Here is a 17,797-nt window from a genome sequence, read left to right as displayed (position 1 = left end):
AAGTCTACGCTCAATACCTGCACTACCTAGGTAACTGGCACACCTGGAGGCAGTTACCCCCCCCTTTCCCTGCCAGTGTGGCCACACCTTCCCTCATCTAGCCACACCCTCTCCTCCACCCCTTACCTTGATAACCCCAAGCTAAGCAGCTCTGCACCTCTTTGGCCATGCGTCTCCAACAATGCACAGCTGGGCAGCAGTTCGGAATAAAGTTCTCTATCCTATCTCATTACCGCATGGTGTTCTCTTCTTTGGCTACCTAATTTAATCTAACAATTATGATGGATGGTATAGAGCTAATTGACAGAAAATCAAAAAATGTTTACCATGGGCTGGGAAGGTGGCTCAGTGGTAGAGTGCTTGCCTTGCATGCCTGAGGCCCTGAGTTCGATTCGTCAGCACCACATAAGCAAAAAGAAAAAAGCCGGAAGTGGCGCTGTGGCTCAAGTGGTAGAGCACTAGCCTTGAGCTGAAGAGCTGAGGGACAGTGCCCAAGCCCAGAGTTCAAGCCCCATGACCAGACCCCCCCAAAAAAAATGTTTACCAAAATGCTTACTTGTGTATAAAGGACAGATAAAAATATCCTTTTAACCAAATCCATGACATATTTGTAAGCTCTTTTGTATTACCAGAGGTGCAAATATTTGGTGGGCAGTACTAGGATTTGAACTCAGGATCTCAAGCTTGCTAAGCTGGTGCTCTACCAATTGTGCCATGCCCTGCTTTTTGCTGGTTATTTTGGAGATGGAGTCTAACAACTTTTCCTGCTAGGCTGGTCTCAAACCTCAATCTTCCAGATTTTAGTCTACTGAGTAACTAGAATTATAGATATAAGCCATCAATGTGCAGTTAGGTGTCACTTTTTTGTTTACTGACAAGACTTTATTGTGATCAGTAACTTCTATTAGGTATCTACAAACTAGATACCATGAGCCAGTGGCTCATGCATGTAATCCTAGCTCTTAGGAAGCAGAGATCTGAGGATCACAGCTCAAAGCCAGCCAGGGCAGGAAACTCCATGAGATTCTTATCTCCAATAAACTACTCTAAAAGGCTGGAAGTGGCATTTGTGGCTCAAGTGGTAGAGCACTTGCCTTGAGCAAAAAAAGCTTAGGGACAGTGCCCAGGCCCAGAGTTCAAGCCCCAGTCTTGGCAAAAAAAAAAAAAGGGGGGGGCTGGGAAGGTGGCTTAGTGGTAGAGCACTTGCCTTGCATGCATGAGGCCCTGGGTTCGATTCCTCAGCACCACATAAGCAGAAAAAGAAAAAAGCCGGAAGTGGCGCTGTGGCTCAAGTGGTAGAGCACTAGCCTTGAGCTGAAGAGCTGAGGGACAGCGCCCAGGCCCAGAGTTCAGGCCCCACGACCGGACCCCCCTCCCCCCAAAAAAGATGATGAGTTTTTTTTCTTATTTTAACAAATATCTGAACAGACCATACTTAGCAAAAATATCTGAATTCACATCATGAAAGGCATTTCTTGGTATAGCCCCCAGCTTGTGAATGACCTATTCTAAATTATAATAAAAATGACCTCGGATTTGTTCCTACAATAGGCATGGTGCAGCATACTTATTATTAGTGAACATGAGAAGCACCTGGAGCCAGAGCTCTGCAGCTGCTGTAATACTGTATTTTGGATAGTTTTCGAATATATACATGGCTTTGAGTCATATCTACCAATTTCCTTTTGAATTGGTGAATTCACATTTTGAGTACAGTGCAAATTATTGGTTTCTTCTGTGATGCAGGCTACTGAATGTGTAGCAAATCTTACCAGAGACTGTGGCAAGTAAACAGAGTTCAGTTATTGAACTTTTTTTTGTCAGTTATGTGGCTTGAACTCTGGGCCTGGGCACTGTCCCTGAGCCACTTTGTGCTCAAGGCTAGCGCTCTACCACTTGAGCCACGGTACCACTTCCCAGTTTTGTGTTGTTGTTTGTTTGTTTTTTGGGTTTTTTTGGAGTGGTTAATTAAGATAGGAGTCTCACGGGGACTTTTCTGCCTGGGCTGGCTTCGAACTGAGATCCTCAGATCTCAACCTCCTGAGTAACTAGGATAACAGGCGTGAGCTACCAGTGCCGGGCTAGTTATCCAACTTTTAAAAATATAATTTTAAAAAGTTGCTTAACATTGTAGACACAGAGGTTGACTCTGATATAACTCAGGCACAGCTGCTTATAAAATAATTTTATCCTCTACTAAAATCATTGATTAGCTGATGGAGAATATTGAAGCTAATGTGTATGATTCCCACTAGGAAGTATTTAACATAGGCATGTACTCTTTAATATGAATATAGACTCCTTTGGTATCCAATCAAGAAGAATACTCTTGTTTCAAAGTGTCCTAGATCCATGGTTGAATAGGAAAACACTTGTGTGGCCCCAGGAGTCACACAAATTCTCCTCCATTAATTTGTGAAATAGTCCCTCATCTGATCAATTGAATGTCAGTCTCAGTCAGCTGTAGTGCATTATACATGTAACAACAACAAAAAAAACCTAAGCAAATGTCAGGTAGCAAGATAAGTAAAAAGTTGAAGAAAATGGGCATATTCTACTTTTCAGGGCACCCACGTCTCATAGCTCATTAGCTATCATTTTTTAATTTTTTAATTGTGAAAATACCATACAGAGGGGTTACAATTACATGGGCAAGGTAATGAGCACATTTCTTACCAAACATTGTTGCCTCCTCCTTTGTTTCCCCTTCCCATCCCTGCCCATCTCTATCTCTTCTCCCACGTCCCCCCCGCTCCCTGCACCAAAGTTGTAAAGTTTGTTTTTCAACATAACGTCTTGTACATCTCATTGTTGCAATAGGTCCGCCTGTGTCACTATTTAAACAATGTGTTTTTTTCCCTTCCCCTCCCCAAATTATACCAACATCAAATACAGTGAAAATAGCAAGAAAGAAAAACCATCTGAGTCCTTCTCTTGGGGTTCATCATTTCAACTAACATCAACTTATCTGACCTTTTCTGCTTGTCTCAGACATATACTAGTTATTGCAAATAAGGGAAACCATGGGACCTATGTTTCTTTGGGCCTGGCTTACTTCACTTAATAGAATTTTTTCCAAGTCTTTCCATTTCCTAACAAATGGGGCAATGTCATTCTTTCTGATGGAGGCATATTGTTATAATAAAGGTGATGGACAGAGGGGTTACACTTAGATAAGTCAGATTAAGAGTATGTTTCTTTTTGTACAATGTCACCCCTTCCCTCGCTCTCTCCCAAATTTTCTCTTCCACCTCTACCACACTTGTATAGCTCATTTTCAACTTAGTATCCAGCGAGTAGCATTGCTTCATTTGTTCACCCTTTGTCTACCCCCCTTTCCATGCCTCCCATGGAGTTATCATTTTGTCTCATTGTAACACACATTAAACAGCATAACCACCTCACAGAAAATCCCATTAAAAGCAGAATTACACATAAGTCCCATCACCACACTATGACAACAGTTTTCATTTACTTATAGCTTTCTTTGTGTGTGTGTGTGTGTGTGTGTCTGTGTGTGTCTGTGTGTCTGTGTCTGTGTGTCTGTGTCTGTGTGTGTTATCAGTGACTGAACCCAGGGCCCTATGCATGCTAGGAAAGCATCTGCCACTGAGCTACATTGATTTCCATTTCTTTGACCTTACTGGCCTTTGCAAGTCTGACCTTATTCAGATGTCTCAATTCCAACCCCCTACTTTCCCTAAGCCCAAGATCTTGTCTTCCACATATATGAGGCCATTGATACCCCCAACTTGAGGTTGCGAGTGTTAGCAAATGTGTTCAGGGCATCCGTTGCATACCACCCTTGCTAATTTATAGCTTCTCTTTTGAACGTCTGAGGATTTTCCTTATAAGCCCAACTGTGCCTTTTTTTCCTAGTCCTGGGGCTTGAACTCAGGGCCTGGGCACCATCCCCAAGCCTCTCTGTGCTCAAGGCCAGCACTCTACCACTTGAACCACAGCACCACTTCCAGCTTTTTTCTGTGTAGTGGTACTAAGGAATCAAACCCAAGGTTTCATGCTAGGCAAGCACTCTACCATTAAGCCACATTCCCAGCCCCACCAACTGTGCCTTTTAAAAGACTTTTTTTGCATTGTTAACTAAGATAGGTATAACAATTTAAAGACATAAGCTGGGTGCTGGTGGTACACGCCTGTAATCCTAGCTACTCAGAAGGCTGAGATCAGAGGATTGCAGTAAGCCAGTTTGGGCAAGAAAGTCCACCATCTGACTGTTATCACCAATTAACCACCAAAAAGCTGGAAGTGGAGCTATGGCACACATAATAGGGTGCTAGCCTTGATCACAAATACTCAGGGATAGTACCTGGCTCTAAGTTCAAGTCCCAGAACCAGCAGGAAAAAAAAAGAAAAAAGATAAACAAATCCAAAAGTGGAGCTATGGCTCAAGAGGTAGAGTGCTAACCTTGAGCATAAAAGCTCAAGGGACAGTGCCCAGGCCCTGAATTCAAACCCTAGGATTGGCACTCCCCTGTAAAAAAATAAAATCCGCTGTATTTTTGCTTATTGCTTTCTGGTTCTGTGAGTCTTGAAGTAAGATAATCTTTCAGAATGATCAGTCTGTTATTTTCTCATGAGCCAGAGTATCCATTGTCACTTCATTCTGTTCAATTTTATGTCTCTACCATTTTCTATACAGCCGTCTGTATGCATTTCACATTGCTTTCAGCCATTCTTTCTGTGAGCGCTGAGGACTAAACTGATGATCATTCATCCACTTCGGAGGTAGAGAGCTGTAATACAGAATGGGCTTTATCAGCAACTCGCTTCTCCCCTTGCCTCTCCCCCTCCCTCCATCTCTCTCCACTTTTCACTTACAGAGGGATTAGAAAGATTCTTCTCCTTAAAGATTTTATTGTGAGGTGAGATCTAATTTGAAGAATTTAGAAAGAAGGTGCTGCTTGAGAAGGTAAGACGAAAGGTGCAGGGAGGAAATCTGTTGAAGGCAGGGCTCAGCCGGACAGCAGCGGCTTAGCAAGCCTGGGGCCTTGAATTCAAACCCCAGTACCACTAAAAACAAAGGTTACTATTTAAGAAAAAAACTAAGGGGAAAGGGAAACAGAGGACACAGACTGCAGCCCAGTGGCAGAGCACTTGCCTAGCAAGTGCAAGGCCTTGGCTTCCATCCCCAGCAACAAAGGAGAAGGAAAAATTAGAATAGCAAATCCTTTCCTCTCATTAGGGAGATGAACTGTATCTTCCCCTCCAAAGAATATGCTTGAGGTCCTAATTACAACTGTAGTGAGTTCAAATGAAGTCCTATTTGAGTAACGGACTCCAATCCAGTCTGACTGTTGTCCTTAGAAGAAGACAGCCATGTAAAGGACTCCATGTGATTCTGATGGAAGTGGCTTTTAAATAAACCAAGGATGTCAAAGACTACCAGCAAGCCACCAGAGGGAGCATGAGCTTGCAGACTTTGACCTTGAATTTCTAGCCTCTCAAGCTGTTGAGCTAATACACATTTCTGTTGTTTTCACTCATCTAGTTTGGGATATTTAATTACAGCAGCCCTGGGAAACTAATGCACCTTGCTTGTAGTCAATCAAATGCCCTTCCTTCATTTAAGTATAAGGCTAGACATCCCTGCATGGAAAGGGCAAAATAATACTTCTATGGACTAGAAAGCAAAAGATACACCTAAGGATACACCAGGGTACAATACCAAATGGGAATTAAGCAAAAGCATTCATGCTCAATGTCGAACCCTCTTGCCTTTTGCCCTGTTGAGGTACTCATCATGCTGGAAGTTAGAGTTACATTGTGCTGGAAGTTTAGAAGTGACTTCTTGGGAAAGTCTGACTAACAAAGAAAAAAAAAACTTCAAAAAAAGCCAGGCGCTGGTGGCTCATGCCTGTAATCCTAGCTACTCAGGAAGCTGAGATCTGAGGGTCTCGGTTCAAAGCCAGCCCAGGCAGGAAAGTCCCTAAGTCCGTGAGACTCTTCTTTCCAATTAACCACTCAGAAAGCCAGAAGTGGTGCGATGGCTCAAGTGGTAGAGCTCTCGCCTCCTTGAGCTGAAGAGCACAGGGACAGCGCCCAGGCCCAGAGTTCGAGCCCCCGACTGACCCAAAAAAGAAAAAAAACCTCAAAAAATTAGTATTGGGCAAGGTAGTTCCACAACTAATGGCTCAGACAGAGCATCCTACAGACAATTAGCTTCACTCTGCGTGAAGCCTCTGATCACGTTTTCTGGGGCCTCATTCTTTTTTTTTTTTTTTTGGTCAGTTGTGGGGCTTTAACTCTGGGCCTGGGCGCTGTCCCTCAGCTCTTCAGCTCAAGGAGAGCGCTCTACTGCTTGAGCCACAGCACCACTTCCCTGGGGCCTCATTCTTAAAGATAGAAAGTCCACCAGGTGCTGGTGGCTCACACCTATAATCCTAGCTATTCAGAAGGCTGAGATCTTAGGATCACAATTCAAAGCCAGCCTGGGAAAGAAAGTCCAAAGACTCTTATCTCCAATTAACCACCAGAAAGTCAGAAGTGGTGCTGTGGTTCAGAGTGGTAGAGCACTAGCCTTGAGTGGAAAAAGCTCAGGGACAGCATCCAGACCCTGAGTTCAAGCCCCATGACTGACAAAAAAAAAAAAAAACCAGAGGAAAAAAAAGAAAGCCATCACTGAACATCTGAGGAAAGTTGTGAGCATGAAAGACACAGGTACAAGCAGAGGGGGAAAAAAAAACAGAAGAAAATAGACCAAGTGTAGAGGCCTCAAAAATACAACTAATGGGCTGGGAATGTGGCTCAGTGGTAGAGCGCTTGCCTTGCATGCATGAGGCCCTGGGTTCGATTCCTCAGCACCATATAAGCAAAAAGAACAAAGCCGGAAGTGGCGCTGTGGCTCAAGTGGTAGAGCGCTAGCCTTGAGCTGAAGAGCTGAGGGACAGCACCCAGGCCCAGAGTTCAGGCCCCATGACCAGACCCCTCCCCCCCAAAAAATGCAACTAATAAGAGTTCAGAGCCATGCCATTATGCTAGTGACTCAGGAGGCTGAGATCTGAGGATTGTTCAAAGTCAGACTGAGCAGGAAAGTCTGTGAGATTCTTATCTCTAATTAACACCAAAAAGCCATTAAAAATAGAGCTGTGACTTAAATGGTAGAGCACTAGCCTTGAGCGAAAAATCTGAAGGACAATGCCAAGGCCCTGAGTTCAAGCCCATACACACACACACACACACACACACACACACACACACACACACACACACACACACACACACATATACACACGCAAAATACATTTACAAAATAATAGAATGAATATATATGTGTATATATGTGTATACATAACTAGAGAAATTTGAGTTTTAAAGCTTCAATACGAAGAGATGAATTTGAATTTTAGACTGTCTCCCAGAAGAAAATCAAAACTACAAGATTTCACTGCAATATTTTAGAGTACTAGGGACAAAGAAATGAATAATAATCCCATAAATTTTCAGAGAAGAGAAACCACTTTTCCCTGAAGGACCAACATCAGTCTTCTCAACTGCAACATAGAAGCTAAAAGATAATAAAGCAATGCTTTCTAAATTCTGAAGAATAAGCCCGGTGTTGGCAGCTCACGCCTGTAATCCTAGCTACTCAGGAAGCTGAGATCTAAAGATGGCAGTTCAGAGGTAGCCCCGGGCAGAAAGTCTCTGTGAGACTCTCGTCTCCAATTAACTATTCAAAAACCAGAAGTGGCACTGTGGCTCAAGTGGTAGAGCACTAGCCTTGAGCACAAAGAGGCTTAGGGACAGCACCCAGCCCTGAGTTCAAGCCCCACAACTGACAAAAAAAAAAATTCAGAGGAATATAAATTCCCTACCTAGAATCCCCAAATAAGCCAAATAGGTAGACTAGGACATTTCTCAATCATGCCAGATTAGAGAAATTGTACCCTCCATAGCGTTTCTCAGGAAACACTGGAGAGTATTGTTTCACTAACATGGGAATATGAACAAATCAAGATGAACACAGGAGCCAAAAAATGGAATCTGAACACAATAAAAGGGAAAGAAATCTCAAGCAACTACAGAGCCCGGCTGGAGAAACAAATCTGGATTGGGGCAAGAAAGGGGGCTCCACAATAGACTTCTTAGGAAGATGAAATAAAAATCTTAATGTGTAGGCTGGGAATGTGGCTCAGTGGTAGAGTGCTTGCCTTGCATGCATGAAGCCCTGGGTTCGATTCCTCAGCACCACATAAGCAAAAAAAGCTGGAAGTGGCGCTGTGGCTCTAGTGGTAGAGCGCTCGCCTTGAGCTGAAGAGCTGAGGGACAGCACCCAGGCCCAAAGTTCAAGCCCCATGACCAACAAAAAAAAAACTCTGATGTGTCTGAATAGGAAAGGAGAGGTCCTTAACCAAAAGTCAGAGGATTTGTACTTTAGAAACCAAACATGAAAAATAGGACACTTTAATTTTTGAGGGGGTGCCCATCTTGGGGCTTGAACTTAAGGCCTGGGTGCTGTTCCCTGAGCTTTTGTGCTCAAGGCTAGTGCTCTACCTCTTGAGCTACATCTCCACTTCTGGCCTTTTGGTGGTTAATTTGAGATGACTTTCCTGACTGGGTTGGCTTCAAACTGAAATCCTCAGATCTCAAGCCTCCTTGAGTAGCTAGGATTACAGGTATGAACCACAAAATGCCTAGCTAGGATACTTATTAACCTAAAGAAATCCCAAGCAATCTTAAAGGAAAGGAAAAGTCATCCTAACATATTATATATATGAGCATTAAATAACATTCCCATGCACCGATAGAGGCAAAATTAGCATATAGCCACACGGGAAGACTGGAGATGGGAAATGTGTGTGAGTGTCATTGTAGAATTGAGTTTGGAATGAAAAAGTTTAATTCTTTTCTCTCATAATGAGAAGCCATAGATGATGCCTATCTTGGTTGATTTGGGTCACCACAACAGAATATCAGAGAGTAGGTGTCTTATAAACAAACTGAAGTTGATTGCATACAGTTGTGGAAATTGCAAGTTCAAGATCAAGACACCAGGTACATTCAGTGTCTGGTGAGGAAAGCCTGCTTCCTGACTCCACGTTGGCTATCCTTTTGCCATGTAGTTCCATACTAGAAGAGGACAATATAAGCTCTTCAGCTCAAGGCTAGCGCTCTACCACTTGAGCCACAGCGCCACTTCCAGCTTTTTTCTTTTTGCTTATGTGGTGCTGAGGAATCGAACCCAGGGCCGCATGCATGCAAGGCAAGAGCTCTACCACTGAGCCACCTTCCCAGCCCCTCTGTGAGACTTTTAACTACAATAAACTACCAAAAAAAAACCTGGAAGTGGAGCTGTGGCTCAAGTAGTAGAGACTAGCTTCGAGTAAAAGAGGATCAGGGACAGTACCCAGGCCATGAGTTCAAGCCCCAGGACTTACACACACACACAAAAAAAAAAACAACTAAAATGAAAACACAAGAAAGCAGAATTATTACACATATGCTGAACAGTTCATACCTAGCTTGCTCAAACTCATTGTTAAATTTTCAGCAATTTTGTAAAGCCATTGTTTAAAAAAAAACTAAGCTAAAAAACTTTTATGTAAACTATATTAAACACATAGGTTAATGACTCAAAATTCATCACAGTTTTGGGTGAACTAACATCTTCCTCTGTTCTTTATTTTCTCTAAGTTGGTAGTTGGGTCTAGAAATTCATTAGTTATTAGTAATTGTAAAAGCAACAACTAAAACACTAACTCAGCATATTTATATTGACTATTTATTACATACATGAAAAGGATGGAATATGAAGTAGTTTAAGAAACTTTTATCATCTTGGACATCATGATAGAATCTTCTTGAAGAACAAAATACTGTAGTATTCAAGCTATAACATGAGCCTGATCTCTGTTAGTCATATTTTTGTCCCTGTCACAAAATCCGTAAGGTAATCAACTTATAAGGAAGAAGAATTTATTTTAGCTCACAGTTTCGAAGGTCACTTGACCCCATCTGTTGGAGCCTTCAGTGACAAAAAAAATAATGTCCAGTTCATGGTAAGAGAAGCAAAATAAAAGAGAGATAGAAGGAGACCGAGGTCAAAAGTCCAATAGCCCCTTCAACGCCATACACTAATAACCTAACTTCCTTCCACTGGCCTCACTGCTTTGAGGTTCTACCACCTCCCAGTAGTGTCACAGGCTAGAAAACAAGCTTTTAACATATGGACCTTCAAACCACAGTAGTCTCCAACTCAGGAGATAACTCAAAAAAAGTTAGTCCTTATGTGTGAAATATATAAGACTCCAAATAACAGGATAGATAGAGGCAGTAAGGCCATATTTTCCTTCTTTTTTTTTTTTCTTTGAACCAGTCCTTGGGCTTTAACTTAGATCCTAAGCACTGTCCCTGAACTTTTGTGCTCAAGGCTAGCACTCTACCAGTTGAACCGCAGTTCCACTTCTGGCTTTTTGGTTTTTAATTAGAGATAAGTGTTTCATGACTTTCCTACCCAGGCTAGCTTTGAACCATGATCCTCAGATCCCAAGCTCCTGTGTAGCTAGGATTACAGGCGTGAGCCACTGGCGCCCAGCTCCATAAAAAGCTATTCACTCTAAAACCACTTGTATAGAAGCTATTTTCCTGTCTATTTTTCAAGACTGGTTGTTAAGACTATTAGGCAATTACCACTGAAAATGAGTACAAATTTCATAGGAATAATTTTCAGGAACTCAGTCGTCAAAGATTTTAAAAGAGAAGAGGAAGAAATTTCAAGGCATTACACATTTCAAAATAATCAGAACCTTATGTTTAAAAAGGACACTGAATAATAAGATTCTACAGCTTTTCTCTATGGTGAACCAGCAATAAAGTTTCCCTAAAGAATGCTAATTATTTGTAGAATAATATTGACAACTCGAAGAAACACTGATTTACTTAAAGTCAAATATCAAGGGCTTGTTTTCATGAACAACACTTAGCAAAATTATTTTAAGTATGCCTTAATTTAACATTTTCCTGGCTTTTTTGAATATTGCACTGACAAAAATACATGTAGTAACTTTATAAAATTAATGATGTTTTAGTAGTACACAAACTTAGTTTACCTACTCCTATTGAACCTTTGCTCAGAAGTAAGGTGAAAAGCTCAGATTCATGGTCCAAGAAGAAAAATATCGAAGGGGAAAAATATCGAAGATTTCCCCAAATCTAAACATTTTCAACACTAGTCTATAAATTTACAATATTCAGCTATGATTCATAGAAATGACATTAAGTTTAAAATATTCATGTGTATCATTTCTTAAGTTCTCCAAGAGTAAATCATTTCCTTCTGTATTTTTGGAAAAGTGAATATTCATTTCTCCCTGGTAATATTAAATTATGACAATCTTTGGCATTCAAATTAACCTGTCAAATTATATTCTCCAACATGTGCAGAGATATAAGATGCTTCTGAAAGTGAAAATACCAAGATATGGTATCTATGGATCACAATGAAAAAAAAATAACAAAACATACCATTTCATCATGGATTTTTTTTTTGTCGGTCATGGGGCTTGAACTCTGGGCCTGGGGACTGTGCCTGAGCTCATCAGCTCTAGGCGAGCACTCTACTGCTTGAGCCACGGTGTCACTTACGGTTTTCTGGTGGTTAATTGAGATAAGGGTCTCATGGACTTTCCTGCCTGGGCTGGCTTCAAACCACAATCCTCAGATGTCAGCCTCCTGAGTAGCTAGGATTATAGGCATTAGCCATCAGTACCCAGCAATGTATTTCTTTTAATGTATTATAGTGAATAGGATCAGATGATGATATTTAGATTTGCATTAATTTAAAGTGATCAAAATGCTCAATGTAAAGACTATGTCATGCCAGTCTCTCTTCGCCTTCACAAATTACTTTTGAAGGCGCAGAATCAAAAGAATATATGTGTATATATATATATATGTTCATATACATATTCATCCATATATACAGAGATATAGATAGACAGACAGTGAGGTAGGCGTGCAGGGAGGCAGGCAAGCATGCAGACAGACAGACAGAGATAGATAGATAGATAGATAGATAGATAGATAGATAGATAGATAGATAGATAGATAGATAGGTAGATAGATAGATAAGGTCTTGCTTTGTTGCCAGGCTGGCTTTGAACTCCTAGGCTCTAATATTCCTCTTTTCTCTGCCTGCTGAATAGCTGGGACTACAGGTGCTGTGTCTGGCAGGTACATTGTTTTCTGCCAGTCCTGGGGCTAGAAGTCAGTGCCTGGGCCCTATCAACCTCCTGATTAGCTAGGATTACAGGCATGAGCCACTAGCACCCAGCTGGCAACATTATTTCTGACAACATTTTTCAGTGGAATATATTTCTATAGTTCAATTAAGTTTGAAATAAATCATAAGAGCTGGGCGCAGGTGGCTCATGCCTGTAATCCTAGCTACTCAGGAGGCTGAGATCTGAGGATTGCAGTTCAAAGCCAGCCCAGACAAGAAAGTCCATGAGACTCTTTATCTCTAATAAACCACCAGAAAACCAGAAGTGGTGTTGTGGCTCAAGGGGTAGAGCTAAAGAGCTGAGGGACAGCGCCTAGGCCCAGAGTGCAAGATCCAGGACCAACAAAAAAAAATAAATCATAATATTCCTACTTTTTTCTAAGGTTATAGATCTCTAGGAGATTGCTCCTGTCACTGTGTTCAAAAAGCAGTTTCCCAATTGGCACCAATTTCTCTCCTACTTAGGAGATTAATATCTAAGGATGGCGGTTTGAGGCCAACCTGGGCAGACAAATCTGAGAGACTCTTTTATTTTTCAGTCATGGGGCTTGAACTCGGCCTGGGCACTGTCCCTCAGCTTTCTTGTTCAAGGCTGGGGCTCTACCACTCTGACCACTGTGGCACCTTCAGTTTTCTAGTGGCTAATTGGAAATAAGACTCTCATGGATTTTCCTTCCTGGGCTGGCTTTGAACCGTGATTCTCAGATCTCATCCTCCTGGTAGCTAAGATTACAGGCATGAGCCACCCACGGCTGGCCTGAGAAACTCTTACCCCCTGTTACTAGCAAAAAGTCAGAAGTGGAAGTGTGGTTCAAGGGGTAGAGCACCACTCTTGAGAAGAGGGAGCTAAAGGAAAATGGCCAGGCCCAGAATTCAAGTCCCATCACTGGCATGTGTGCACACACATGCATGTGCACATGCGCGTGAGTACACACACACGTAATTTCCCTACCCTGCTGTAGCAGATGCTAAAGGCATGCTATGATTTCCTGAATTGCCTGATTTCCAACTCGCAATCTTCTGGGCTTCTTTGTTTAGGACATTCTCTTCCAGCTTGTCTGTTGCAATCAGGCCAAAAAGATTACAGAATAGCCCTGGAGTCAATGTCACTCAATGCTTGAGAGAAGTTGACAAGTTGTAGGTGTCCCAACTTCTTCCACCCTTGTGAATAGCTGGTGTGTGTGTGTGTGTGTGTGTGTGTGTGTGTGTGTGTGTGTGTGTTACACTAGTTGCCAGAATTTCCCTAGCACAATTAATTGTCTCAGGCAGCCACAATGGGAAGTCATTTCATAAGCCATGTTTTAATCGGCTGCCTTGCCTTCCTTGTTTTGCTTCCCCTGTAATCTCCCCATTGTCCTGCTGAATTATTTTGCTTTGTTTTATTTTCATGCTCTCTCTATAATCTAGTTGGGCTGAAATCCTTGCCTTAGGTTCAGCTCCTGGGGAAACCAAGCTAATAAGACTCACCAGCCCTTACTGTTTGGGGTTCATCTTTTATTAGTTGAATTTATTGTCATGTCCTAGTTTTCTAGTGCAATGAAGAGAGCAAATGTCACCTTTGTTAGGAACTGGTTTTTGAGGTACTTCTGAATGTATTGTCTTTTTTATACTCTGTGTCAAGAAGAGCTATTTAATTCCTTTTCCTTTCCTATTTCTATAAAATATAGAAATCTACAATTGGTTCCGGCTACCTGGAGAGGAAAACTGGGGTCTCCATAGTCAAATCAAGATTCCAGTCAGTCCTCAATCGTTTCAAGGGTATCTTTCAGCTTTCAAATTATATTAGTTTAGACAGGCTTTAGAGACTCACGTTTGTAATCTTAGCTACTCAGGAGGCTGAGATCTGAGGATCGTGGCTCAAAGCCAGCCCAGGCAGGAAAGTCTGTGAGACACTTACCTCCAATTAACTACAAAAAGCCAGAAATGGAGTGGTAGAGCACTAGCCTTGAGCACAAAATCTTAGGGACAGCACCCAGGCCCAGAGTTCAAGCCCCACAACTGCACATACACACATAACTTGTGTTAGTTTTAACATCAATCCTACAGAAACTGTTCCATAAAATGAAGCATAAGTAACATTTCCCAAGTCACTTTATGAGGACAATATTACCTCTAATATCAAAAGCAGAAAGAAAAAAAAAGCAGAAAACAGATTATGCATGAACTTAGATGCAAAGCTATTTAAAAGTTCTTAGCAAATCAAAGTCATCAATATATATCAAAATAATGATATATACCATGATGAATTGGTGGTAGTCTAAGATACAATAATAGTTTGATATTCAAAACTCAATATAATACTTCAGCCATATCAACAGAATAATCACATTATAATATAATTGACAGAGAAAAATACTTTGACAGAATTGAATATCCATGAATGATAAACACTTTCAGAAAATTAGAAATATAGAATGTCCTCAACCTGATTAGGAGAAAAAAAAAAACCCTATGTGTATGTGTATGCGCATGCGCGTGTGTGCATGTCTGTAGCCCTATAGCTAACATCAGACTTAATAGTGCAAGATTGATGCTTGGCCTCAAAATTATCCAATAACAACTCTTATTCAATGTAATATTGAGTCCTAAAAACTGTAATAAATAAAGAAATGGAGATAAGATGCATACAGATTAAAAACAAAGAAGAAAAACGATTCCTGTTTGCAGATGACATGATTGTCTACATAGAACCCCCCCCCACACACCAAATCTACAACAAACAAAAACAAAAAACTTGTAGAACTAATGAGTTCATGGGCTGGGAAGGTGGCTCAGTGGTAGAGCGCTTGCCTTGTATGCCTGAGGCCCTGGGTTCGATTCCTCAGCATCACATAAACAAACAGAATAAAGCCGGAAGTGGCGCTGTGGCTTAAATGGTAGAGTACTAGCCTTGAGCTGATGAGCTGAGGGACAGCACCCAGGCCCAGAGTTCAGGCCCCATGACCGGACCCCCCCCCCAAAAAAAAAAGAACTAATGAGTTCAGCAAGGTTGCAGGGTACAAGAAAAATTCACAAAAAATCAGTCTAATGTCTGTATATCAGCAAAGAACGTGGAAATTTCATTGAAAAAATTAAAAGTATGAGGCCATTTAAAAATCACTACTTTCAAATAACTATGTGTAAGCTAGGCACCATTAGCCTGTAATCCTAACTACTCAGGAGGCTGAGATCTGAGGATCACAGATCGAAGGCCAGCCCAAGCAGCAAACTCCATGAGACTCAAATCTCCAGTAAACTGCTAAAAAGCCAGATGTGGAGCTGTGGCTCAAGTGGGAGAGCGCTAGCCCTGAGCACAAATGCTCAGGGACAGCACCCAAGCCCCAGTTCAAGCCCCAGGACTGGATAAAACAATTCCTATGTAGGCTGACATGGTCCAAAAAGAAATATACTCTTTACCTAACTTACATAACTGTAGCCCCGGAGCTGGGAAGGTGGCTCAGTGGTAGAGCGCTTGCCTTGCATAACTGTAGCCCCGCTGTTCATCACCTTTATAATAACAATAAATAAATAATAAAAAGAAGTAATTTGTAATCCTGAAAATCTATGTAACATTTGAATAATTTAAAAATAATAATATTACAAAAAAAAAAACCTTTGTATAAATTGAACAAAACATGTCTAGGATCTGTTTGCTGAAGGTTTTAAATGCTGTTGAAAGGAATTGAGATTTAAATAAATTGAAAGACATTCTACATTCACAATTTGGCACATTCTGAACAGTAACGCTGACATACAGATTTAACACAATTCCTATCAGAATCCCAGCAGGACTTTTGTGAAGATGTAGACAAAGGCACTAGAATAACTAAGACAATTTTGAAAAAGGAATGAAATAAGAATACTCTACCTGACATTAGCATACTGCAAGAACAGTAATCAATGTGCCATGGTTTTGGTGGAGGAACAGACACAATTTCAATAGAACTGAGAAATGGACCAAAACAAATACTCTAAATGGATTTTGTTTTACAAAGGTGCAAAGGCAATTCTATAAAGAACAAATGGCATTTAGCCCAGGAGACAGCCACAGGCAAACACAAACAAGCACCCTAAACACTGAAAAATGAAACTAAACAGAGCAAAAAAAGTAATTAAAAATAGATCAGAAGGTCCTAGGCTACTCAAAAGGCTGAGATCTGAGAATAGTGATTCGAAGTCAGTTCAGGCAGGAAAGTCTTTGAGACTCATCTCTATTTAACCATCAAAAAACAAAACAAAAACAAAAAAAAAGAAAAAAAGCCAGAAGTGGAGCTATGGGTTCTAGTAAGTGGTAGATTGCTAGCCTTGAGTAAAAAAAACCTCAGGGGAACTTTACAACTTTGGCGGGGGAGGGGGGGAGGGAAAGGGGGGAGATGGGAAGGGATGGGAAGGGGAAACAAAGGAGGAGGCTACAGTGCTTGATAAGAAATGTACTCATTATCTTGCCCATGTAATTGTAACCCCTCTGTACAGTATTTTCACAATAAAAAAAAAAAACCCTCAGGGATAGCTCCCAGGCCCTGAGTTCAATCACACACACACACACACACACACACACACACACACACACACTCACAATAGATCACGGATTTTAGTGTAAAGCATAAAATTAAAACTTGCAGAAGAAAGCATAATTGAAAATCTGGGAACTAGATCTATGCAAAGTTCTTTAACATGATAGCAAAAGGATAATCCATAAAAGTTAAATTGAACTTTAGGAAAATTGGCTTTTCCGCTATAAAAGCCCCTGTTAAGAGGATAAAAATACAAGCCACATACTAGGAGAAAACACATGAAACAGCATGCCCAAGGAAGTAATTGTATCCTGAATTAAAAAAAAAAACTCTCAAAGCTCAACAGCAACGAATTTAAAATTAAAAAATGTACAAAAGGCCAGGTGCTGGTGGCTCACGCCTGTAATCCTAGCTATTCCAGGATGCTGAGATCTGAGGTTTGTGGTTCAAAGCCAGCCAGGGCAGGAAAACATGTGAGACACTTATCTCCAATTAACCACCAGAAAACTGGAAGCAGTGCTGTGGCTCAAAGTTGTAGAGCACTCGGCTTGAGCAAAAGAGCTTGGGGACACCGCATAGGCCCTGAGAACAAGCACCAGGATAGACAAAACAAACAAACAAAAAATGCAAAAGAAATCACAGAAGCTAGGCACTGGCGGCTCATGCTTATAATCCAAGCTACTCCAGAAACTGTGATCTGAGGAACATGGTTTGAAGGTAGCCAGGGAAGGAAAATCCATGAGACTGTTTTCTCCAATTAACTACCAAAAAGCCAGAAGTGCAGTTGTGGCTCAAGTGCTAGAACACTAGCCTGGAACAAAAAGCTCAAGGACAGCATCTAGGCCTTGAGTTCAAGTCCCAGTACTGGCAATGGAAGAAAGAGAGAGGAGGGGGAGGGGAAAGAAAGAAAGAAAAGGAAGGAAGGAAGGAAGGAGAAAGAGACAGAAAGAAAGAAAGAAAGAAAAGAAGGAAGGAAGGAAGGAAGGAAGGAAGGAAGGGGAAAGAAAGAAAGGAAGAAAGAAAGAAAGAAAGAAAGAGGAAAGAAAGAAAGGAGAAAGAACGAGAA

Source organism: Dipodomys spectabilis, unplaced genomic scaffold (genome assembly GCF_019054845.1).
Source record: "Dipodomys spectabilis isolate Male_0828 unplaced genomic scaffold, ASM1905484v1 ptg000526l, whole genome shotgun sequence".
NCBI lineage: Eukaryota > Metazoa > Chordata > Mammalia > Rodentia > Heteromyidae > Dipodomys > Dipodomys spectabilis.
The sequence above is the reverse complement of the archived record's forward strand: the minus strand, read 5'-3'. Positions refer to the sequence as shown.